This window comes from Mesocricetus auratus, unplaced genomic scaffold (assembly GCF_017639785.1).
Source record: "Mesocricetus auratus isolate SY011 unplaced genomic scaffold, BCM_Maur_2.0 Super-Scaffold_100676, whole genome shotgun sequence".
In the NCBI taxonomy this organism is placed as follows: Eukaryota; Metazoa; Chordata; class Mammalia; order Rodentia; family Cricetidae; genus Mesocricetus; species Mesocricetus auratus.
This window is the reverse complement of record NW_024429266.1, coordinates 9695287-9721919: the sequence shown is the minus strand read 5'-3', so window position 1 is coordinate 9721919 and position 26633 is coordinate 9695287. Positions and strand designations below refer to the sequence as shown.

The window sequence follows — 26633 nt, the reverse complement described above, 5'->3', positions numbered from 1 at the left end:
TTGCTGGTCTTGTGGGGAAGAGCACTTGCTGGTCTTGTGGGGAAGAGCACTTGCTGGTCTTGTGGGGAAGAGCACTTGCTGGTCTTGTGGGGAAGAGCACTTGCTGGTCTTGTGGGGAAGAGCACTTGCTGGTCTTGTGGGGAAGAGCACTTGCTGGTCTTGTGGGGACCTGAGCTCTGCTCCCAGCACCCACATCAGCTGGTTTGTGACTGCCTGTGATTCCAGCTCCAGGGGCTCAGATGCCCTCTTCTGTCCTCCAGCACACGAGAGAGAGAGAGAGAGAGAGAGAGACATATCCACAGGTAAATTAAAATAAAATAAATATTTTTAAAATAAGTACTTTGAATAACTGAGCTCTCCTTCACACATAAATACATGCTTTGGTTTTTTTTCTGAATAAGCAGCTACATCTCACAGAAACTCATGAAAGCCATCTGCCTTCCCGAGGTCTGTCCTCACAGATGTCCTTCCTGAATTAAACCACAGCCTGGGCCTAGGCTTCCTGCTAGGAAATGTGGCTAGTTTGACACTTGTCTCAGAAGAGCCACAGCACCTGTTTTTAAATTTTCCAGTCCAAAGCCAGGGCATGTTAGCCACACAACAAACAAAACACTGGTGTGTCTGTGGGCAAACACTCACCTGTGCATCTAATAGACGGGGACTAGAGCCATGGACAAGAAACAGACGAAAATGGAGGGAAAGAAAGGGAGAGAAAAACACTCTCTTCACAGCCCAAAAGGAGGACATTGTCCATGGAGGTGTGCGTGCATGCGTGTGTGTGTGTGCGTGTGTGTGTGTGTGTGCCTGCCTGCCTGCGTGTGTGCATCCATGTGTGTGTCTGTCTGTCTGTCTGTGTGTACACACCTTGCAGGCATGGGGGAGTGCACATGCACGCATAGCTGTGGCGGCCAGAGGTTCACACGTCAGGTGTCCTCCCTGTTCACATTCTACCTCTTTCTTTGAGACATCGGTTCTCACTAGACCTGGGGCCCAGGGATTCAAATAGATCAGCAAGATCCAGAGCCCCTCCAGTCTCTGCCATCCAATGCTGGGGTTATAGATGTGGGCTGCCTCACCCAGCTTTTACGCATGGGCTCTGGGGTCTCTGCTCACGCTTGCTGGGCAAACTTTTTACTGACTGAGCCATCTCCCAAGAAAGTGAGACGTCTTCTTGAGTGGGGAAAGAAAGGACAAGGCAAGAGAGTATTTGAGCAGAGAGTAACCTGGCGCTGCCCCTTGTCGCTCAGGACCAGCGTGGGTGGTCAGAAGTTTCTCCAAGGTCAGTGGTTTCGTGCTAAACTCCAGAATCCAGCGCCAGCTTGCACTGTCTCACCCAGTGTAGGCAGTCTCAGTGAGGAGTCGCAGACTTCTGGAGACAGGGGTGTCCAGGACAGGAGCAGTGGCTAACTCAGCACCTTTCTCCGCCTTCCTCTGCCTTTCAGTGTCTTCCTGCGGTGAGCGAAAGGGACACTGCACGGCTCCCTCTCCAGTGTCTCTTCTTCTATGGACACACATCCTGTCATATGGGGGCCCTAGCCTTTCAACCTTCTTCAACCCTAATGACCTCATTACAGGGATCAATACGCCATCATACGACTTTGCAGGGGACATAGTTGGCTCATCTCTGAAAGCCCTTCCCATACCTACCTGGTGTGCCCAATCTATTGACATTGTCACACAAGTCCATTCTCTAAAACCTCACCATCAGAGGCTAAACACCATCAGTGGCTAAGAGCATTCGCTTCTCACATGGAGGACCCAAGCTGGGTGACTGGTACCCACATCAGACAGCTCATAACTTCCTTTAACTCCAGCTCTAGGGGACCTAATGCTTTCTTCTGGTCCAAGGACACTCAAACACACATGGCAGATGTTCAAGTGTATGTGTGTATGTGGAGTGTGCACACATGCATACACACACTCTAAATAAATAAATAAATAAATATTAAGGAAAAAAGGTCCTTGGTTAGAGAGATGGCTCAGCCATTAAAGGCTATGCTCACAAACAAAAATCTAAGAAAAAAAGAGTTACCAAAAACTTGCAAATAGATGTTATGTTTTAAGTAAGTTTATAATTTTCTGTTTGACTGCATTCAGAGCTAGCCTTGGACACACGCAGCCTGCAGGCAGTGAGTTGGACAAACCTACTATAGCCATCCTTACTACCAATTAATTATGTGCTCCAAGATACAGTGACCCAGGCTCCAGGCCAATAAAAGTTTTTCATTCAATTTTTTCCTTCTCTCCCCTTCCCTGTGGTCACAGACATCCTCTGCTTTTATTATTGCTGCTGTTTAGATCTGTTTTTATTCCCATGTCCTGTTGCTGCTGTATGTCTAACAATGTCAATTTGACAAGGTCTGGAATCACCTAGGAGACACGCCTCTTGGCACATTCACAAGGGAGTTTTCAGATCGGGTCTTTATGTGGGCAGCCCTTCCCCATGGGCTGGGGTCCCAGGCCACATAAAAGGAAGCAAGCCAGCACCAGCATCCATCTCTGTTGCGGCCTCAAGCGTCTGCCACCATACCAACCCGACCGTCATACTGATCCGCAAACTCTGAGCCAAAACAGCCCTTCTGCGCTTCATGGCTTTTGTCAAGGGCTTTTCCACAATGAACAGAGGACATGATATACCCGCAGAGCCCCACTGAGGCCAGCTACTTGGAATGGCAAAACAAAGCTCGCACGTGGGTAGCAGAGTCCAATCAGGGGACATGTTGGGGATGGTGCCTCTAAAGCCTTCCATGGTCTCCATCATCTTTCCCAAGCCGCATTCTTCATGTTCCCTCCTCTTTCTCCTCCTGTTTCCTCCCTGTGTTGTCTGTCACCTCCTTGTACCTTACAGGTTCACAGACCTGGCTTGGAGAGCCACAGTCCAAAGTGGCAAGAAACCCAGCAAACAAGAAACTCATCCAACCCCATTTTGTCCCAAATGTTGTTCTCAACTGAAGTGGTCCATAGCAATGTGGGTGGTCTCCAGGGGCAGCTGAACTTTTACAAAGACTCAGCCAGATCACGGGAGTGCCCTCATCATACCTCGAAGGAAGACTGTGTTTGCTCTCGGGCTCTCTCACCTAACCTTCCAGATACTTTTCCTCACTTTTAACATCCACTGTGCATCAACTCGATCCTCACCCACCCTTTGCCCCCTTCAGTCCGGGGTCTTCTCCTCGACCTGTGAACACACAGCAGACCACCAGGCCCTGTGTTTCCCAAACAAAGCAAACCCATCCAAGTGTGAGTTTCATATCATGAACTCTCAGAAATCCTTGACTGTGTTAAAGAGACAGAGACAGCTCAAAGAGAGACCCAAACTAAGTAAGCCAAAACACTCAGAGGTGGGTAGCTTTTCATAATCCAGACTTGATCCTTCTCACGAGGTTTACCAATTTGTTTTATTGCTTGTTCCAGTCTGAAGGGTTTGTTTCTCAGCTTGTTTGTAGACAGACTGAATTGGAACTCATGGTCCTCCTGCCTCCAATGTGCACCACCACACCCAGCTGTCTTTAGGTATTTACACCACGCGTTTGTTGGGGAAGGTTTTAGAGAAACCCTGTGCTAGAGAAACTTGCCAACCCTTACTTTCTTGAGTGCATTTGACCAGAGCCTTCCTGTGGAACAACAGCTGGCAAGGGCAGACCGGATTGGTATTTCTAATGTTGGAAGCCTTTGCGGCAAACCTTCTCTCTCGTTCCTTCTGCTCCAGCCTTCCCCACCCGTGGCTCATTCCTGCAGGCCTCAGGCATAACTGAGCTATGCGGATGCTCGACATGCTGAGGCGATGGCTACCATGATTTTTGGGTAGTCTGCTTCCTGTTAGTCTCCACTCTCTAAAATACTGAGGAGGGGCCGCGGCATCCTCATTTTACAGTCAGAGAAACAATTTGTACAGGGGATTTGAGCCCAGGTCTTTACGACATCCTTGATACCAACAAGTCTGTCAATAAAGGTCTCATATGTTTCCCGTTCCAGAGCAGTTTAAATTTCAAAGTCAAAAGAGGCAAAAAAAAGTCTTAATCCAGAAGAGTGAGATGAATCACGACCAACAAGAATAATGGAAGAATAATGGAGGATGTGAAAGAAACCAGGGGAGAGAGGGTGTAGGGAGATGACTCTTCCTTTCTGTATCCCGGACCTCAGCTGGGACTCCCTGTGCGTGCAAGAAGAGTTCTTCCTGTTTGTGCAAAGGAAACTCCCATCATCCTCCAGGATACGCAAATAGACGCCTATTTAATGCAAATACAAACTGCCTGCATATTGATTGCAGTACTCTGGCTTGTGTAGGTCACATACTTTACTCTGTGTTAAAAGCTTGGTTTATGGTTTTATTCCAATAAGACTGAGAAAAAAAACAACCACCACACACCACACACAAGACATATATCCATGGGATACTAGCTGTAGAATGCATACGTCTCTCAAAACTTATTTACTAGACATTTTCTAAAGATAATAATCATGAGAAACTGGTGCTTACTTTTCACCTATTTCTCCTCCTCAGTGGTGGTTAACAAAAAACAAATCAGAATTTGTGGAATTTCAATAGAAAGGACTGTGTGGGTGTCACCCTTACACACAATGCCTCCTCTGTGATCTTAACCCAGTCGGGGGATCACCAGTGGAATTTCTCTCCCCACCTGATGTTCATCTCCTTGGGTTCCTATCCAGTTCTGTTTGTACTTCTCCATCACCTCTGTTTGTTTAAGAGGGTGACACTCCTGATATGCTGTTTACACTGTAGCTTTCACTGGGGCTTATTAAACTCATCGTTACTTCATATAAGCTGTAGATATGTGGCAAGGGCCAGTTAGTGTTGACAGTAAGTAACAGACACCCTGTCAGAGGATAACATGTTTATGTGTTCCACCGAATGCCTGGTGGACTTTGTCCCTGTAAAACTATCACAGATAATGAAGCCACTATCAGATAAGTGACTATAATAAATGGCTGCAATTAGGTCTCTGGTTGATGAGAACACTCGGTGGTCTCTGCAGTCTAGCGGAGACAAATCCCAGGCTAGCTTGGGCTGGAGAGAAATGAAAGCAACAAAAGTCAAATTTACGTGACATTGACTCAATAGAATACCGCTGTTTTCGGATGAAGAGTTAAATGGTTTCATTTCCGTTCCCTCTTTCCTCACCCTTCTTCGATCTCAAAGAATGTAAGAAAACAAAAGCCCAAAGTCAGATGCATTCAGATCATAAAAGCGTTTGCAATGCCTCCTGTGTCTACATTCACCCTCATGAAACGCACACTGGTACAAAATATTACTGGATGTCTGAGTTCAGAGAAGCTTCTTCTAGTAGCGAGGGCCTAACCTGTGCTATTTCCTTCTGTTGACATGCAGAAGGAAAGTCAGAGGCCAGATTACATCACCATAACTTCAGGGCAACTACAAGGTATAAGGAGTCACTGGAAGGCTTGCAACCCTTCTTTGGGGGCCTTTTTGTTTTACACCAGTCCGGCTCTCTGAAATAACAGCACACATTTGAAGTGCTCTGAAGATAGAGTCTTTAGAAGACACCTCATTTTCTTGTATGGAATTTAAGTCTTGTAAGTCATTTCCAAGACGACTTAGAGATTCACAGGGAGCTTTCACCATAGACGTATAACTTAAGAATGTTCTGAAAGAAGGTGTGCAGAGGCACTTCAGAGAGCTTTAAAAAAACTGATCTAAGCAGAGCAGGCCATGATTGGCAGGCCGTCACACTCTCTATGCACTGAGCAATTATTTTTCATCAGTGGCAACTCTTTTGTTTATGTCATGTCATGCTGGCCTGCCCTGCTGTCTCCCTGTCACTTCTGCTATGGTCCCCTATTTGCTCTCCTACTACCTCCCTGTACCTGGATCATCCTCCTAGCCTGCTTTGTGTCATTGCAACAACTTTCCATCCTACCTAGAGAGAAAGCGAACCTTGGAAAAGGGCCAGCTGATGGGAAGGGCTCCATCGCATGTGCCTGCATATCTCCTAATAACGGTTTGAGGGGAAATGACCCTGGGTGATGGAGTGATCGCTCCAAAGAATAAGTGCCTGTGAGCTGGGGGTGGGGTGATGGATGAGGCCTGTGTCCCCCTGCTGCCAGAAGACCTCATAAACCCAGGAAAGCTGCCCAGGCATCAGTCTGTTTACCTTTTCACGACTTTAAAGGTGATTTATTTGACCTTTGAAAATGGCACCCATACTTCTTGCCAAAAACAGTGCACTCTTCAGCATGAATGTAACTGTCAGGATGGCGAGGTCTCCGGTTGACAGTACTTTATCACTGTTCTCTTGGTCTAATCAGAATGGGGAGTGTATGCTGGGTACTCATTGTAAACATATTTGAGGGACATTGTCTAAATACCCAGAGATAAGCATGTGTTTATGTACCAAGAGAATGTAGAGTTTCCATAACGATTTCTAAAACTATTTATAAATGCCTAGATAGTGGGTAAACAAGGGGGCACAGGTAGAAGGGAAAAGGCTTGGGATGGGAGATAAGATCTGAGCTTTACATGCACTGGTTGGGTTAGCGTAATTCTACAATTTAGCAACGAACTCAGGAGCAAGACACCCTTCACCGGCTGGCCTGCTGCTCTACTTCTTTGCTTTTTCATTTTGGGCAGAATGCTTCAGCCCTCTGGGCCTTGGTACTATGCCTGTGAAAAGGCACACTAATGGTATTTCATGATATTGACATGACCAGTCAATGGACTGAAGGATAAAGCTAAGGCTTAGCACACAGAAATAATATCCATACCCTCTGCAAAGGCGGAAAATAACTATTGTATCTTCAACAAATTGCATAGTGATTTACATTAAAAAATACATAGAAACCTCTGGCCTCATGTGGCATGCCACCCCCATGCCAGTGGACTACTGAATTAGGACAGCTTTCCCAAGGACTCCGTGTTATCACTAAAACTGAGCTCTATGAATCCATAGCTTTTCATAATGTTTGAATAAGGTTCCCATACAATAGATTCTGGTAACGGTTTTCCTTCCTTCATCTCCTCCCAGATCCTCACCCTCCTACCCATCTAACTCCATGCCTTCTTTCTTTCCTAAAAACAAACAGGCAAATTTTAAAACTTCAAAAACTTTATAAAAGAAAAGGCATGAGAAACACATACACACAAACCCACAAAATCAGAACCCATAATCTACAAACAAAAGATGAGTAAGATTTTAAGACATGTCCAAACAAAGCAATATGGAGGAGAAAAAAATTCCAAAAATACCATTGAGTTTGCTTTGTGTTTGCCATCTACGGCTGGGCATGGAACTTACCCGTAAGTGCGGTTTGTGCACCCAGTGAGACTCCAGTGGAGGAACTGATTTTTCCTTTGCAAGCAGTTGTCAGTTGGAGATAGCATCATCTCTGCTAGGGTTGGGAGCCTGCGTCCACTTCCCATCTCTGCGCTAGGACCTCATGTTTGGACCTGTGCAGACCATGTGAGTGCTGCCACAGCCCTGTGAGTTCTTACTGCATCAGGCATCAGCCCTAGTGTGGCTAGTGGGCCTTGATTCTGTGGTGTTCTCCATCACCTCTACACACACACACACACACACACACACACACACACACACACACACACACGCACGGTCTCTCTCTCTCACACACACACACACACACATACACGCACGCACGCACGCACACTGTCTCACACACAAAACTGAAGGCCAAAGAAGGAAATGATGTAGTCATAGTCCCATAAGCCCCTGTATAGTATGGCGTTCCTTCTAACTAAAGTGCTATAGCTTTAGGATGTTACTTGTGGATTGATGAGTAAGGGATGAAAGACTCATCAGTGGTCCTTACAGTTTTGTACAGGCTGCTTCCCTGTAGGAAGCAGTTTCCCATCAGTGCAATCGACCGGCAGAGAAAAGGTTCCCAGGCCAGCTCACGGCAGTGATTCCATGAGATTTGGCTACCAAGGACAGAGACGAGGAAAAACACTTGAGGGCAGAGGCTGCACTCAGGGAATCGCATTACCAACTGTGCTCTCAGTTTTACTGCTTGGAGACATCAAAGGAAATTTTCTATTTTAAAACGTCTTATATTGTTTAAGAACTCAATCCATCCACAGGAAATTGAACCACTGCAAAGAGAATCCACTCTGAAAATAGAACCGCGTTTGTTTCCACTGGTGATTTTGCATGCTCTCCCAACATGAGCCAGAAGGAGGAGTACGTGATTATTGTCAGGACATGGATATTGGGACCCCTTACATTTTGTGACCTTGGGAAGAGCATATGACATGATGATATTTTGAGCCAGGCCTTGGTGGCGCACGCCTTTAATCCCAGCACTCGGGAGGCAGAGGCAGGTGGATCTCTGTGAGTTCAAGGCCGGGCTGGACCGACAGCCTCCAAAACAATACAGAGAAACCCTGACTTGTAAAAATCAAAAATCAGAAAAAAAAGACATGATGATATTTTCAAAGTCCTAGAAACCCAAAGATGTTACAAACCCAAGATGCATTTTTTCATTTTTATATTTTGTTTATTTGTGTGTGTGTGCGTGCATGCGTGTGCACACGTGCATGGGTACATGTGCCACAGCACCTGTGTGGAGATCAGGGTATAATTTTCAGGAGTCAGTTCTCTCATTCCATGTGTGTCCCAGGAATTGAACTCAGGTCTTTGGGCTTAGCTGCAAGCATCTTTACCCACTGAGCTATTTCACTGGCCCCTAAGACCCACTGAATTAATATGTTCTAGAACTCTCCATGTAGTAGACAGAGGGGATGGGCCTTCAGGGAATCAGAATGCAAGTCTTTGGCGCACCTGTAACTGTTCTCCCAGACACTGAGGCAATGGGAGTCATGAGTGTCCAGTCTCCTGTGAAGGAATCTGGTGAGTCCTTTGTATATGTTTGTTTTTGTTTTTGTTTTTGAGACAGGGTTTCCCTGTATAGCCTTGGCTGTCCTGGATCTCACTCTGTAGACCAGGCTGGCCTTGAATTTACATAGATCTGCCTGTCTCCCCCTCCTAAGTGCTGGGATCAAAGGCGTGTGCCACCACTGCCCGGCTGTATCTTTATTGTAGATATGGAAAAAGAACTAGAGGTCAAATCAAGAGAAATGGCTTATTAAAGGCCGGAAACCCCCCAGAACATGGTGTTATGCACATTCTATCCAAACTGCTATAGCTTTAGGATGCTAGTTATGGATTTATGCGTGAGAAACAAAATAACTGAACCGAGTCCGAAGCTGTCCATTCTGGGAGCAGACTCCCTGGAGACTGACTTACTAAATGCTACACTTCCCATGGTCCCGGCCTCTCAGAGACACCACCTCCATGATGTCAACCCCTCTCCTGCCCAGCTCAGAGCCTGTGAATAGAGAAGAGCTGGAGCTGCCTGCCCCACCATCCTCTACGATGACAGCCCATAATTTATCTGCTGCCACCTCTTTCTTCAGGACGTGACGATTGCACGTGTTCGAAGGGGACAGATGAAGGCTCGTTAATCTTCCCCCAGTGGGGAAGAGACCGAGGGTGACTTCATTGAAATGGACGGGTGAGGCATATAGAAAAGGCCACAAGGTAAAATGACAAGTTTAGTAACTGCACCAGAGCCCGCTGTTTACCGAGCCGCTTCATTCGTGGAAGCAAGTTGGGCCAACGTGGACCCAGGTTCGAGCAAAGTTTACGGAGGGGTTTCTGCCAGAAGTGGGTGACGTTGGGGCTTTACATCTCCAGGAGAAAGCAAAGCGACTTCTGTGGGCAGAAGAGGAACTGGAGCTGTGACCGGCTAAGCAAGCAGGCTAAAGTTGAAAAGGTCAGGGCAAAGTCAGAAATACTTCTCTTCTATGCCCACAAAAAGGAAACGGTTGAGCTTAATCACTGAGGTCTCCCTTCGAGTCCTGCCCTTACCAACCTACCTCCCATTTCAGCAAAGTCAGTTTTCCCTCCTGTCCAACTCAACGTGTTTGTAAAGACTGGGTGAGCTACAGCTCTTTGCTTTCAAGGGAAGAAAGTCTTCCACCTACACCCCACGAATCTGAGGAAGATGGGGCTGGAGAGATAGCTTAGGGGTTAAGAACATTGTGTGCTCTTCCAGAGGACCCAGGTTCAATTCCCAGCACCCACATAGGGGCTCACAGCTGTTTGTAACTCCAGTTCCAGAGACTTGGATGCTCTCTGTCACTTCACAGGATCCTGCATGTATGTGGGGCATGTAAGCTCACACATACACATACACATAAAAATAAGAGATAAGAAAAGTAATTTTAAAAACTAATCTGAGGAAGAACTGGGTACCACCTCATGCTCTATGGAAACGTCCAGGGTACCCACCTACTCCCCAGGAAACACAACACCATCAGGTAAAAAACGAGACTTCATCATTCCTGGTTGCCAGCATCCTCCACAGATACCCTTGGTAGGACCTAGGTACCTGTGTGAGAAATCCCATCGGCAGTGTCAGTGAGATGGCTCAGTAAACAATTGCCTTGCAAGCCTGATAACCTGAGTTCAATCCCTGGAATCCACGTAAGAGTCAGATTTGGAAGCAAACATATGTAACCCTGGCTGTCCTAGAGTGGGAAGAGGTCTGAGCCTGGCCTGGAAGCTCCCCGAGCATCACCTGGAAGCTCCCCGGCCACACAGATGGAAGTGTGCAGGGCAGATAGAGACAGAAGGGAGAGATCCCGCCTCAGACAAGCTGGAAGGAGAAAAACCAACCCCCATAGGAAGCCTTGGCATGTACATGCCCCCCACACACACTAATAAAAATAAAGTAAAATTGATTTGACAAATTTCAACAGTAAAACTCTTGGGAACGACTCTTGTTCCCAAGCACAAAGCACAGTAAGACAAGAAAGCCACCCTCTGTCCCAACTCCTGGTCTTGTTCAGGACCCATGCACAGGACTCCATGTGCTTTCCATGGCCTGCCTCATGCCAGAAGGGTTCTGACGCCCACGCTGAACAGGGCAAACCTTATACACCATCCCAAACATGATAAAACTGAGAGGTACCCATGTTTGATGACTCGGGTTTTGAAAAAGATCCTTTCAGCTGTCAGTGGGGACAGAGCAAGTATTAAGATCTCCAGTTTACAAGAGAGAAACCAGAAACTAACAAAAGTTGGTTCCTGCTGAGGTCATAGGAAGTCGGACACACCTTAGAGTCCCTCGTAAGTACTTGACTCATTCTCATATGATATGCGTATATCTCTTGGTAATAGATCTCTAGTGCATACCTGCTCAAAAGTCACTGGTCAACCCAGGGAGACAGTTCAGCCAGCAGAGCTCACCTTAAAAAGGCTGAACGTGGTAGCTCAGGTTTGTAATCCATAACCTGGGGAGGCAGAGACAGATGTATCCCTGGGGCACAGTGGCCAACTGGACTAACCAAACTCATGAGTTCCACGTCAGTTATGGTGATATATTGTTTATGATTTACTAAAGCCACTGGAGATCAAAACAGCAAAGCAGCCATACTAGTTAGTCAGGCAGTGGTGGTAGCACACACCTTTAATCCCAGGACTCAGGAGACAAAGACAGATGGATCTCTCTGAGTTCAAGGCCTCCCAGGGCTTCATGAGATTGAATGTCTAAAAGAGTAACCGAGCTCACACCTTGATCCCACAACTAGATGGGTATGAAAGATAGAAGCAGGGTCTTCAGGAATCAGTCTCAAGCATTGATTCTCCAGCCACACTGAGGAGAGGTTACAGTCTGAATCTTGGTGAGAGCTCATAGAAACAGGATCAGCCCTTTCAGCCTGAGCTAGAGGTAAGAGCTGGTGGCCAGCTACTTTGCTTTACTGATCTTCAGCTTGAAGCTTGAACCCCAATATCTGTCCCTGGGTCTCTTATTTTTCATGTTACAGTCAGTGAGAGACCCAATCTCAAAAAAAGTAAAGTGAGTAGTCTAAAGAATGACACTTAAGGTTGGCTTCTGACTACCACACAAATACATACACATACAGGTACACAGAGAGAGAGATACACACATAGAGATACACACACACTGATACACAGAGAGAAATATACACATACAGATACACACTGATACACAGAGATACACACACACACACTGATACACAGAGAGAAATACACACATAGAGATACACACACACTGATACACAGAGAGAAATATACACATACAGATACACACTGATGCACAGAGATACACACACACTGATACACACATAGAGATAACACAGAGATACACACACACAGAGATACACAGAGAGATACACACATAGAAATATACATAGACAGATACAGAGATACAGATATACAGAGATACACACACAGATAACACACACTTATACACAGACACAGATACACACATGAAGATATACACATAAACTAACTAAAATTAAAAGTTACAGATCCCCTTTCCTTATTCAGAAACCATTTTTGCTCAGAGTGAATCAGAGGTGCCTCAGTCTCAGAAAATGAGCTGTCTCTGATCCAAAGATGGGTGTGACTCACTTCTGACCTATGAGACAAAAAAGAATGTCCACCACATAGTTTCCAGGGAGATTTTCCTCCAGGATAAAAGGAGGATGCCATGAGAGGAAACTTTCTTGCTCTGCACTGCCCACTGCCCTCGCGTTCACTGCATGTGTGTGTACCTGTGTGTGTGTCTGTGTGTGTACCTGTGTGTGTCTGTGTGTGTATCTGTGTATGTGTATCTGTATATGTGTGTCTGTATGTGTATATCTGTGTGTGTTATCTGTGTGTGTTATCTGTATGTGTGTTATCTGTATGTGTGTGTATCTGTATGTGTGTATCTGTGTGTGTGTACCTGTGTGTGTGTCTGTATGTGTGTTTCTGTGTGTGTATCTGTAAGTGTGTATATCGGTATGTGTATCTGTATGTGTGTTTATCTGTATGTGTATATACATATATGTGTCTGTATATGTATCTATATATATGTGTACGTATCTGTGTGTGTATCTGCATGCATGTGTATCTGAAGATATGAAAACTGTAGCAAACAAAGTCTTTCTGCAACAATGAAAGAAAATGACACGAACCGCAACAGCTGAGAGCCTTGTAATCTTCAAGCTTCTGAATTAGTGCAAATGCATACTTATAGGTAAGACCAGTTGTTCAGTGCGTTGATGAAGCTCAGTCATTCCCATCTAACATGCTGAGAAACCCAAGGGCAGACACCACACCTTATTTTTGTGTGAGTCCTTTCTGGGATTTGATCCAGAAAGGCCCTTGAATAAATACATTTCCAGGAGCTGAGGCTATGCCTCCATAGCAGAGGTTTAGTGTACACAGGGCCTGGGTTCAGCCCCTGTACCAAAAATAAATAAATGAATAATTTATAGAGTAAATGAAAAAAAGGACTATACTCCTAGCAGAGCCCAGTGAGGGCATCTCAAAAGAAGGAAAGCAAATGAGAGTGTGTGTTTGTTAATATTTGAGTTGCTGCTTGGTTCTGCACTCCTACTGTCTGATTTCCTTCTAACTGTGTGTTATATACCTCGCCGGCTATAGCATTTTTTCATAAAGTTAGATTAGTCAGCAATGCATGTATCTTCCTGCTTACAAAAAAGTCACTGAGAGTGACATCTGCAATCAGTGAGGGGGAGACCATTCCCCCCATAAATGATGGGATATTCAGATAATTGTATGAATAATTAAATAAGAGCTCAATCACTTACGTCCAAGATGAATGCAATGTAACTATATAGTGAAGTAAATGATTATTGAATTCTTTTAAAGTGCAAAGATGGCTGGAGAGACAGCCGAAGGCTAAGAGCACTTGTGGCGACACTTTGTTCGTGATCTAACAAATAAAGCTCGCCTGAAGATCAGAGTGCATAGCTAGCCACACTAGCCAGCCACAGAGACCAGGCAGTGGTGGTATACACATTTAATCCCAGTAGTCAGAAGACAGAGGCAGATGGATCTCTATTAGTTCAAGGCTCCAGTTTCCAGAGATCTGGCCCCCGTGGGCACTGGGTACCCATACAGCCTACATACAAACATATAGGTAAAACATTCATACACAGAGAATAAATCTAATAAATCTTTTTTCTCGGATGAGAACATTTTAGCTCAAAACTGACTAAAAGGGGCCAGCAATATGGCTTAACCAGTAAGGGAGCCTGCCGCCAAGTCTCAAAACCTGAGTTCAATCCCTAGGACCCACATAGTGGTTAGAGAGAACCAACAACCACAAGTTGTTCTCTGACCTCCACACACTGGCAAACATGCACATACACATACTTGCGCATGTACACGCGTGTGCATGCGCTCACGCGTGCCCACACTTACACACACACACACACACACACACAAAATGAAATGTATTTAAATTTTTTAATTGACCCAAGGAAAACACAAAATTCAGTCAACACAAAAATACAGACACACCCAGCAACTCCACTCTTAGGCATATATCCAAAAGATGCCCATTCATACAACAAAGATGTCTGTTCCACTATGTTCATAGCAGCTTTATTTGTAATAGCCAGAACTTGGAAGCAACCTAGATGCCCCTCAACCGAAGAGTGGATAGAGAAAATGTGGTACATCTACACAATGGAATACTATTCAGCAGAAAAAAATAATGGAATCATGAGATTCGCAGGCAAATGGATGACACTAGAAGAAACCATCCTGAGTGAGGTAACCCAGTCACAAAAAGAGAAACATGGCATGTACTCTCTCATATATGGATTTTAGACATAGATCTGGGGAGTGCCAGCCTACAATCCTATGGCCAGAAAGTCTGGGAAACAGAAACTTCATTTAGTGGCTGATCAAAGAAGAGGCAGACTCCCTCGGTTAAGTACTGAGCTGAACTCAAGAAAGCCAGTAACAGAGAGGGAGGACTGATGATCAAAGGGATTAAGACTGGGCTGGTTTAACCCCAGAAACAGCTGACCAGACAAAGGTTAACTCTTGAATCCCAGGCATCAGCCTGGGAATCCAGCATGGGACTGATCAAGACCCCCTGAATCTGGGTGTCAGTGAGGAGGCCTAGGGAATCTATTGAGCCTTGGGCAGCAGATCAGTACCCATCCCAAGTATACACACGGACTTTGGACTCCCATAGAACAATGTGAGGTGCACTCTCACCCTGAACTCTTGGGGAAGGGTCTAGGCCCTGCCCTATATGAAATGACAGACTATGGACACCCCCATGGAGGGCCTCACCCTCCCTGGGGGAATGAGGAGGGTTTGGGGGAGGGCACGGGAGGAGGGGAGGGAAAGGGAGAGGGACCTGGAACTGACTTGTGAAGCAACCTTGTTTCTTATCTAAATTTAAACTGGAAAATAAAATTTAAAAAAAAGAACATTAAAAAACAATACAGACACCCTGCTGCTGACAAAGACATTCAGACTGAAATGAGGGAGCTGGGAGTGCAGCTCAATGGCAGGGAGGGTGACGGGGAGGAGGGTCTGAGGCTAGCCCTCGGTGCCAACCACAGAAAGAATTGAAATGAGGGTTCCTTTGGGCATGCCAGCTGTCCCATCACCTGGCCACACACACCTGAGAGAAACCATCTGAAGAAGAGGGGAGTCCCGGGCGCCCCTTCCACAGCCCCTGGAGGTAGGAGCCCCATGAGGTGCAGCACCTCACATTGTGGTAGCCAGGAGGGAAGGAGCAAGCAGATGCCTGGCCCAGTGGCTTTGTCCTTCTCCCGCTCCTCCGTCCCATCCAGGTCCCCAGCCTACCAGAGAGGCCACCAACAGTCTGTGCGTCCCCTCCCCTTAAATAGTCCTCTTTGAAAGGATCTCATGGACGCACCCAGAAACCAGCTTCTCAGCCCCAGCAAGCTGTCAATCAACATAAGCTCCAGTGAGAGAAGACAAATTCAAAGCAACCCCAGAAGTCTTTGAGCCATCATATCTTATTCCTAGAACCCACCCGAGGGCCACACTTCTAATAGGAATACAAAGATTTATCTCTAAATGTGACTATTGCAACATTACATAGGAGAACTGCAGAACAAATTAACCCAGCCAGGCATGGTGGGCTCACAATTATCTTAGCACTTAGGAATTTCACAGGGGTGGGAGAACTGTGAGGGCCAGGCCAGCCTGGCCTATTGGATGGTGGTCTTGTCTCAGAAAACTATTGGCTAGAGATACAGCCCAGTGATAAGGTATCTGCATGCCATACCCAAAGCCCTGGGTTTGGTCCCTAATACTCCAATTGGAAAAAAAAAAAAAAGAGAGGAATGAACCTAACCTTATGTCACCAATGACAGCTCATCTATCCAGTGTTCTCGCAGAGCAAATCGACCCCCTGTGGCGAATATGAAGAAGCAGGACAGATGAGGCAGGAAGGAACTCAAACATGTTACTATAAACTCCGCTCTGCAGTTTCCAAACGCTCCCATCACTACATGCATTGTTTTTATAATCAAAACCAATGATTTTGTGTCAGAAAAAAACAATCAGACTCCTTCTTGTCTGAGTGTCATAAGACTGGTGACATAAGAGGACTTCCAGTCACATTATAGACTGGCACACATTCACATACTCTTCAAAACTGTCAGCAATACTCTTCAGTCAGTAAAAGCACTTGCTTTGAAAGCTTGACAACCTGCATTCAAGAGCCAAACCTCATGTAAAAGAAACAAAACAGCCAGATGTGAACAAACAAATCACCTGCTGCCAAGCTTGATGGCCTGAGTTTATCCCCATGAGTCCTGGAAGGAGATAAATAACCCCCACAAGTTCTCATCTGACCTACACACACACACACACACACACACACACACACACACACACACACGATGATACTGCTCTACACACAAATAATAAATAAACAAATGGTTGCATAATGCTAAGTATGGTAGCACACTTCTGTAATCCCAGCATTCCTACTTCAAGATGGGAGGTGGCAGAGTCACCAGAAACACACAGGCTAGTTAGCCAGGAGAACACACGGCAGGGAGCAAAAACAAGAGGGACCCTGCATCCCACATCAGCAAGGTGGAAGGAAAATAGTTCCAGAAAGTTGTCCTCTGACTTCCACACATGGTCCATGGCATGTGTACATGCCAACTCACACACATTGTAATATCATATATACATATACATATATATACATATATTAAAGTCATACTCTCAGTGCATCATCAATAACCTTTCTGGATAAATCTTGTTCATAAAACTGATAGAAAAAACCTATACCTCCATTGCCCTGTGAAAATATTCTTGTAGAACCTTACAAAACCAAGGTGTAGTGTCACAAACCTGCAATCCTAGCACTGGAAGCTGAGACAGGAGGAATGTGGCTTTAAGGGTAGCCTGGACTACATAGTGAAGCCACCTTCTCTCGAAAGAAGGAAGGAAGGAAGGAAAGAGAACAAGAGTAAGGAAGAAAGGGAGGGAGGAAGAAAGGGGGAAGGGAGAGAGGGAGGGAGGGAGGAAGAAAGGAAGGAAGAGAGGGAGGGAGGAGAAGGGAGGGAGGGAACAGGGACGGAGGGAGGAAAGAAGGAAAGGAGGAAGGGAGAGAGGGAGGAAGGGAGGGAGGGAGGAGGAAGGAAGGAAAGAAGAAATGGAGGGAGGGAGGGAGAGAGGGAGAGAGGAAGAAAGGAAGGAAAGAAGAAATGGAGGGAGGGAGGGAGAGAGGGAGGGAGAGAGGGAGGGAGGGAGAGAGGGAGGGAGGAGGAAGGAAGGAAAGAAGAAATGGAGGGAGGGAGGGAGGGAGGGAGGGAGGGGGAGAGGGAGGGAGGAAGGAAGGAAGGATCACCTGGCTTTTCTAGCATGTCCGCTCTTTGTGTCCTGTTTCTCGGAGACCCACACAATGCCAAGACCTGGGTTTGTTGTCTCTGAAGACGTTCTGTGCTCTGGCTGAAGGACAGTGGCACTCACAGCTGTCCCTTCAGCTACAGAAAGGAACTCTCACTGGTACCTTCCACATCTTTCCTAAGAGGGCAGCAAGAACCTATAAGGGTTGAGGAAGGTCAAGCCTTGGGGAGAAGTTTGGTCAAGGAGGAAGCTGCAGCTCAGCCAGAACTGCCAAATTAGTCTCCCGTGCTTCATCGACTAAAAGTGTCCCCTGAACATTGTGCCAAGAACCAACCAGGGGGACTTGAAGCCCCAGCTATTTCATGCAGGATAGTTCCTCTCTGGTTGATACCTTGCTGCATAATGGTCTAACTCCTTCTGAGAGAAAATAAAGCAAATTTATAATCTACATGTACTTTTGCTCCACCGTCTCTCATGACAGAAAGACCCAGGCTTCATTCAGACTTCCCAAGCGACCTAAAACCCTCCCCCCATTTTATGCACCTGTCGGGAATGCTCCCCATCCTCTGAGGCTTAGCACTGACATTACCTCCCTCAGGCTACCCTTGTCCTGCCTGCTTCCCCACAGCCCAAGCAGAAGCCATGGTGTTCCGTGGCACAGGCATTCACCCATGGCCCCCATGTTGCCGCACTCACCAACGACGGTGTCATGATCTGTTCTCTGCTTCTGCCTCTGCTCCGCTGTGAAGATCGGGCTCCTGGCATATAGTCGGTGCCATGCTTCAATGTGATGATCCATCCTCCTTGATCCTCCCAGAAGCACCTATGAAAAAGCCAGAGAACTGCCACTCGCCGAAAGACGAAATCGGGGTGACAGACTCCACAGCAAGATGAAGGGCGTGGCTACAAAGGAGTGCAGCACCAGCACCTAAAGTCCCTGCTTTAAAAAGGACCACAGGCCAGGTGGTGGTGGTGCACACCTTTAATCCCAGCACTCCAGAGGCAGAGGCAGGAGGATCTCTGTGAGTTCGAGGCCAGGCTGAACCAACAGCCTCCAAAACAATACAGAGAAACCCTGTCTCATAAAACCAAAAATAAATAAATAAATAAATAAATATAAAATAAAAAGGACCACAGATTTGAGGGAGACCTTCACAAGAGAAATCCTGTGTCCACGGATGTAAAGAGAAGCCTTTTGTTTGAGAGAATGCCTTCCCGCCAGCCTGGTTCTAGAGCCGCATCAGTCCCAAATAAACACACATTATGAAGCTGTTGGCCTTGCTTGTTTCTTACTGGCTAGCTCAGACTTAAGTAATTACCCCATAATTGTTAATCTAAGTATTTCTCTTACTGGAGAATATTTCCGGGCTTCCTACCCCATGGCGGTTACATGTTGACTCTCCTGTGTTTCTCCTTCCCAGAGTCCTCTTGGACTCCTAGTCCCACCTATCTTGGTTCCCTATTGGCCAACAGTGCTTTATTGACAAATACACAGGACTTCCCCAACACATGGAAACAAAGTCAAACAAACCGGGTGAGAGAAACCAATGGAAAATATCCACACAAGGGAAATATCTATGAGGAAGAAGTGAGCTTCACTAGGCCACGCCTCCGATGGTGAAAACATGGCATAAGCAAACCCCCATCAGGCCAGTGCCCCGTGTTGCCCTGTCTCCATGTTTGTTGAGTGAGCTGAATGGCAGCCACTCAATTGCCAAGTAACCAGCCAGATTATAAATTAGGATGCAAGCAACCGTTATGCCAGTGTCCCATAAGGGACAGTAGAGGAGAGAAAAGACACGCTTTAAAGAAATATCACAGTACTAGACTAGCTCTGCAACCCAGATCCCAGCTCCCAAGCCATTGGAAGGAAAAAAATTAATTTCTCCCTCAAAGTAAATCAATGTGGAAAAATAGCTAACAACAAAAATTATAGAGAACTTGTGAGTTGGGAAATATAGATACAATTGTTGAATGCCTGGTTCTTAAAAATCTCAATTTTTTTCTTCCAAAAGCCTTCTGGTATGGATTTTCAAATATGCAAATCTCTTAATTATTGCAGTGCAATAATCAGTGAAGAAGAGGAAGACACTAAATTCTGGCTGAGGCAAGGGTGGTGACTCTGGAGTGATGGCTGAGCTCATTATTGTCTTTAGTCCCGTGGAACAACATGCATTGCCTTCACCATCAACACGAATCTAAAGGGCTTGGGCCTGATTCCAACTCCAGCCTTGTCACGAAGGCTGGTAAGGGTGGGAGTTACTGTCACACACTCCACATTCACCTTCCTCGACTATAAAACGAAAATAGTGAACATCTATCTGTGTATCCATTTGCTTCTTTGTCGCTGTGCTGAAATACTGTGACCAGAAATAGCTTGAGGAAGAAAGGGTTTGTTTAGCTTGCAGGTTACGATTCATTCCTGAAGACCTCAATGATGCCAAGGCAGGAACCTGGAGACAGGAGCTGGAACACAGAGCATGGAGGAAAGCTGCATACTGGCTTCCTAGCCTTTTCATACCCACCAGCTTAGGGATTTACCTGCTCACAGTGAGCTAGGCCCACCTACATTAATTAGAAATCAAGAAAATGCCCCACAGACACGCCCACAAGCCAATCTGATGGAGACCATTCCTCAGTGGGCAGAAGGGTCCCCCAGATGTGTCAAGTCGACAAGTGACACTGTGACATCAGCCTCCTGTAGGTGATAGCTGATGACTAAATCAGCTGCTGTTCCAAGGCACCTGAAGAAAAACCAGCTCTTCTCATTTTTCCTCCTCCATGACCCAATTAGAATGTGTAATCGGGGCCGGGCGGTGGTGGTGCACGCCTTTAATCCCAGCACTCGGGAGGCAGAGGCAGGAGGATCTCTGTGAGTTCGAGGCCGGGCTGGACCAACAGCCTCCAAAACAATACAGAGAAACCCTGTCTCATAAAAACCCCAAAAAAAAAAAAAAAAGAATGTGTAATCGGAGTGTAGGAAGACAACCACAGCCTGGCATGTGGGTCTCGCAACTGCATAAGTGTCAGGCAAGGTACATTATAATGCTGGTATATTATAATCCTGCCCCTTACCTGCCTCAGAGTCTGGTCAGGTTCTCTGAGGCCACACAAATTATTTTATCAATCTTTGCTTCCTAGACACCACATGTAATCAACATGTATGAATGGTCCATAATGTAAACATAGTGGAATACCCCCCAATCCTGGTCCAAATGGTTCTAAGTGGCCTAGAAATGAAGGAATTTCAAAGAGGGGGTATCCATCTTGGCTCTGACATGTCTTTGTCTCTGGCCAGGCCAGTTGTTGAATACACTGATACCTGGTAGGGTGTTATTCATGCCTAACATTGGCCAATTACATCTGTACCTCCTCTGAAATTATAGAGATCCTGGATGTGATATACTCCACACATTGCTGGACAGCCTCCACAACTCAACTGTCTGCTTTAATAGCAAGCTGTCCAGGGAAGACCAAGACAACACACAATTGTATCATAAACCCAATGGCTTGAAATGAGAGGCTCAATTCACTGATTTTCTGACGACAACAACAACAAAAGGCAGGCCTAACTAACCTACCTCATCAGATGCAGATGTCCATTGGGACACCCAACAAAACCCCAGAATACAAAAGAAAAAGCACAGGCATCTTGAGGAGGAACATCAGTATAGCATTTCTAGTACAATCTACTAAGCAGCACAAGATTCCCCCAAAGCAGAAGCCCAGCTTGACTCGACATTATCCCAACATCAGACTTCAAAATCAAGCTTGTTTTGAATAGCAATAATAGTTCCCTTAAATACAATGATGTGAACTCACTCATTATGCATTGCTGAGAGAGACATACCTACAACCCAACCTGACCAAAATTTCTGCTAGAAGACATCCCAAACCATTAGATCACTTGTCCCTTTCACGTCTACGTGTTTCTGACTAGTATACATCCACAGGTAGTGCTGGAGGACTTCCATAAGTGAACTTGGATAAGGCCTCTGGAGCCCTCATCACTTACTTGCCTCCATCCTTTTCCACCTCCAGATAATTGCCTTCAAAACTAGACCATGGCCGTGTGAGCCTGTGCATATAGGCTCTGCTGCATAGCCTACTTACAATATAATTACTCTTGCCCCATGAACACAAGTCTGGCCAGCCTGATCCCACTCTATCAATTCAACCTGAGTCATTCGTCAACAAGATGGCTGACTCCTGGTGTCTGGGCAAGCAGGGAAATACGTCATGAAGATATCTGACACTGTCCTCTGAAGGGTGACTGATGGCGCTATGAATATCTCTGACTAACATCCAAAGGCAGCCTGGCTACTCTGAAATTGTCCCTCCATGTAGCAGCTCTAGGTAGATCCAGCTGGCTCCCACTGGAGGGACCTCTACCATTCCAACCCATTCATCAGCAATGCCATCTGTCCAGGTTCAAGGGGTTCTGTGTGTCTGTGGTTCCGTTGTGTCTGCCTGGCTTCTTCAAGAGTCCCTGGCCTCTGTGCAAGGCCTAATCCAGGCCTGTCATCCTTCCCGGTGATGGAGCTGGGACAGCTGCTGCTTCTTCCTCGATGGTAGGGCGGCTGCCAGGACGCCTGAGGGGCCCACCATTGTAATTTCCATGCTTCAGGAGAAATTTGCATGCGCATGATCTTTCCCTGAAACTGTAGGAGAGGACTATGCCCCTCTGCCTTTCACACCAAATTGATTTAATGTCTTTCTAAAGAGCACTGAGCTCATCTCCATGCCTGCTCAACTTCAAACGGCCTGCGCTCTCGTTAACCTAATTGCCTGGCTTTAAGTAACTTGCTTAAATTACCAATTAATGGATGACAATTTGGGTCCAAACAAGACATTTTTAAAGCTTTCCCACTAAAAAAAAAGAAGTCACTTTCAACCATGACAGATGAGTGTCCCCCTCTGGAGGGTTATTACAATAATTAGAGCTGCTATGCTTTAAGCCCTGGAGCATTTCTAAAAGAAAGGTACAAGTGACAAATTCCTGCAGACTGTGGGATCCTTCTCCTGTGATGGCATTCGTGAAAGGGATGCCATTCAACCAAGTTACACTGGATTATAAAGACAGTTAGGTGTCAGTTCTGTAGAACATTTGTCCTTAGAGGGGAAAATGTCCCTGGGGGAGAAAGAATGCTCTCAGAAGCCCGGTTGGCTACATTAAACCTAATAAAACCCCTGATGATAAATTCCTCGGCAATGAGGAGTCCCCGCTGTGCTGCCCCTGCAGTCTTTAGTCACAGGGAGTGGGAGGCATGGAGGTTGAATTATTGGCTAGACTCATTTTTATTGGTTTGGGTTTGGGCGGGGTAGGAGCACTGGTTATTTGGAAGATTCTTTTCATGTTTTGCTTCCCACCTCCCTTGAGAAGCAGCTGGTTTTGTCTTCAGTTTCAAATGTCAATAAAACAATATGTCGGAGCCATCATTAGAAGGTAAGAATTTGGACGTGGGTATTAGCCAAAACACCTGAGGTCAATCTCGGCCATTTTGCTAGGAAAAGACACTCAAGACTGGACTAAAGACAGAAGCTGGGGGGAGGGGCTGGAGGGAATGCAGAGCTGCGGCCTGGGGATGGAAGAAGAAGGACACCTGGTAGGAAGTGACAGAAAGGAAGAAAGGCTGAGGATTGTGGGTAGCTGGGGCTGCAGCAGCCCGGTAGGCTCACTTACCTACCGAGCCAGGTTCCGGTCCCCTGTTGATCCAAGCGTGATTTTAACTGTCACTGTTGAAATGACAGATAAGCTGTGCAAGCTGTCAAAATATCAAAATCCAATGCAAGTCTCAGGAACAGCGTGGGCTAGCTGAAGACGAGATGGGGGTGGGGAGTGAAATTGCTTAGTACTGTAGCCTTCTCATGGAGACCCAGGGCTGGTGCTGATTTCAGAGCGCTGATTGCTGCGTCGCTTAGAGATCCGTCCCTCTTCACTCCCGTTCAAGTCAGTCAAACAGCTCTTCTTCACTTTAGGCTAAGCCACTGAGGATAAGAAAGAGAAACCCAAAGCCTGGACTGAAACGTGTCTCCATCTCTCATCCCACAGCCTGTTAACTGGAAGAAGGGAAGCCTCAGGGAGCATGACCAAAATGAAGATCAACACTGACCGAACATGGTTTGAGAGGGGAAAAAGTTTGCTTGGCTTACAGGCTATATCTCCAAGAACAGCCAGGTCAGGAACTCGAGCAGGAACCTGGAGGCAGGAACTGATGCAGACACCATGGAGAAACACTGTTTACTAGTCTTCCCTCTCGCCTGTTCAGCTACCTTCTTTACACAATTCAAACCCACAGCGATGGCCCCGCCCACAATAGGCTGGGCCCTCCCGCATCAATCAGCCATCAAGAAAATGCTCCACAGGCTTGCCCACAGGCCCATCTGATGGAGGCAATTTCTCAACTGAGATTCCCTCTTCTGAGGCATCTCTAGACTCTGTCAAGCTGACAGAACTAATTAGCACATTCCTAATCCCAGTAATTTTATGTGGCAAAAGAGAGTGCAGACGTAGTCAAGTTAAAGATAGGAACTGATGCTGGAATAGTATGTTGGCGCTAAATGAAACACAAATCTACTTACAGAAGGCATGGGACTGGGGAGATAAGATAGTGGGCGCCTGCTGTGAGCATGTGGGCCTAAATTTGGGTCTCGAAATCCATGTTAGAAACTAAGTGTGCTGGCACACACCCATGACCCCAGCACTGGGGAGGGGAAGGCAAGAGGATCTTTGAGGTTTGTTGACCAGTCAGCCTGTCCTAATGGGTGAACCCCAGGCCAATGAGAGACCTTTTCCCAATATGAAGAAGACTGGGAAAATGGCTCAATGGGTAAGAACACCTGCTATGCAAACATCAGTACCTGAATTCAGATCCCAGGTATCCATACTAAAAAATACAAATAAAAAATCCAGATGTGGCACTGTGAGGCATGGAGACAAGAGGGTCCCTGCAGCTTACTGGCTGCTGGTGTAGCTCTGGGTTCAGTGAGACACCCTGTCTCAAGAGAATAATGCATGCCAAGCATACACAGGTACATGTACATGTACACACACACACACACAAACAAATGCATACACTGTGCACACATATACCACATACATAACAAAAATTAATAAATGATAATGTAAGTTCCTAAGGCTAACACCCGAGGTTCACTTCTGACTTCCATGTGCACACGTGTATGTACGCGCATGTACGCACACACACAAGAGGAGGGCATAAGGAACTTCGATGAAGAACAGAAGTCAGTGTCACCAGAGAAACCAGGATTGGAGTGACAAGGATATAAACCAAGGAATGCCAGCAGCAGCCTGAAGCTACACAGCACCTTTCTCCCCTTGGTACATCCGGAAGGATCTGTCCCTGTCAAAACCATGTCTTTACCCAGAAATTCATTTCAGCCTTCTGGCCTCCAGAATGCTGAGCAAATAATACTATGAAGTTTTAAGTCACTAGGTCGATGCTAATTTGGGACAGTAGCCCAAGAAAGGAACTAATACCCCTCCCCAGCCTGCTCTTACTAGTGGGAACATCTCTTGGTGGCTTCTGCACTTCCAGAAATAGTCCATCGAAGTTCCTCCAAAATGACCCACAGAGTATGTCTTCTACTTCCTGGAAGAATTGCATCTATTATATTCTATTTTGTTTGTAGACAGAATTTGCGGTCTGATACTTAAATGGTATGATAAAATGTGCCCAGTGAGAAAAGGAAAATGAGAAGCTGAGCATGTTGGTGCATGCCAGTAATTCCAGTCTTTGGGTTGTGGAGTTCCAGGACAGCCTTAGCTACAAAGTGAGTTCCAGACCAGCCTGAGCTATCTGGAACCACAGAAACCAGAAGAGAAGGGGAGGGAGGGGAGAGGAAGGGGGAGGGAGGCAGGAGAGAGCTAGGACTGGAGAGGTAGCCCCCATGGTTTAAAAGCCAGTGCTGCTCCTGCAGAGGACCTGAGTTCAGTTGCCAGCACCCACATCAGACAGCTCCCAACCACCTGTAGCTCGGATTCTGGGTTACTGGATACCCTCTTCTTGCCTCGCTAGGAACCACATGAGGTCACAAAGACACATGATTTAAAATAAAACAAGAGGAGTGGGAGCAAGGAAGAAGAGGAGGAGGGTGGGACGGAAGAAGGGAGAGAGAATGCAAAGTCAAAATTGATTGTAGTACCCCAAATCCATGTCTTACCCCTGGACATTTGCAGCAAGTTATCCAGCGGAGAGGATCATCAAGCTCTCCAGCAGCCACAGCAAAGGAATTAGAGTATTTGTTACTTTTCTGTTGTGTTAAACACGGTGATCAGGAAGCAGAAAGCTGGGAGAAATCAGATCTTTCCCTGCTAACACAAAGCAGAGTGAACAGACAGTGCAGTGAGGATATGATCCCTCAAAGCCCATCCTCGGTGACGTACTTCCTCCTGCCAGGCTGTACCACCTAAAGGTTCCATGACGTCCTGAAACAGCGCCACCTACTGGGAACCAAATGCTCAAAGCCCTGAGCCTGTGGCGACATTTCCCATCTTCCACCACAGCTAATTTACTATCTCCTGAACTAGCCCCTGCCTCTCTCCCCACCCTTCTTCTCTGAAGAAGAGGGTATAGGAGACCCTTCAGCAGGAGTTTCAAGCACTCATGGACCACACAGTGACCCACTTCATCATCCATCCCCTCCTCCCTAGATCCAGGATTAGTGGTCACCCCAGAACCACCCAAGGGTATGTTCAGCACTTCAAGGAATGGATGAGACCTGATTACATCACATCATTAGCATATAACTGCTCTTTCCCAACTACTCCAGCTACTTTGAGAGATAACTTTGATTCTTTTTTTCAGCATTTTTTAATTTTAAAATGATCTCTCTCGTTTTACATACCAATCCCAGTTCCCACTCCCTCCCCTCCTCTCGCTCCCCCTACCTCCTCCCCACCCCATCCACTATCCATTCCTCAGAGAGGGTGAGGCTTCC

The 26633-nt window shown here is 46.3% G+C and overlaps 1 long non-coding RNA gene across 1 annotated transcript; it reads right to left on the bottom strand.

Annotated features, from left to right (window-relative positions):
• Window positions 1-199: 199 nt before the first annotated feature.
• On the bottom strand, window positions 200-23959 carry LOC110343194. The gene is made up of 4 exons (XR_002385398.2): window positions 23826-23959; window positions 23356-23660; window positions 18369-18495; window positions 200-249 (listed from the first exon to the last, which is right to left on the bottom strand). It is a non-coding gene; the product is annotated as an uncharacterized LOC110343194 (long non-coding RNA).
• Between the last annotated feature and the right edge of the window lie 2674 nt (window positions 23960-26633).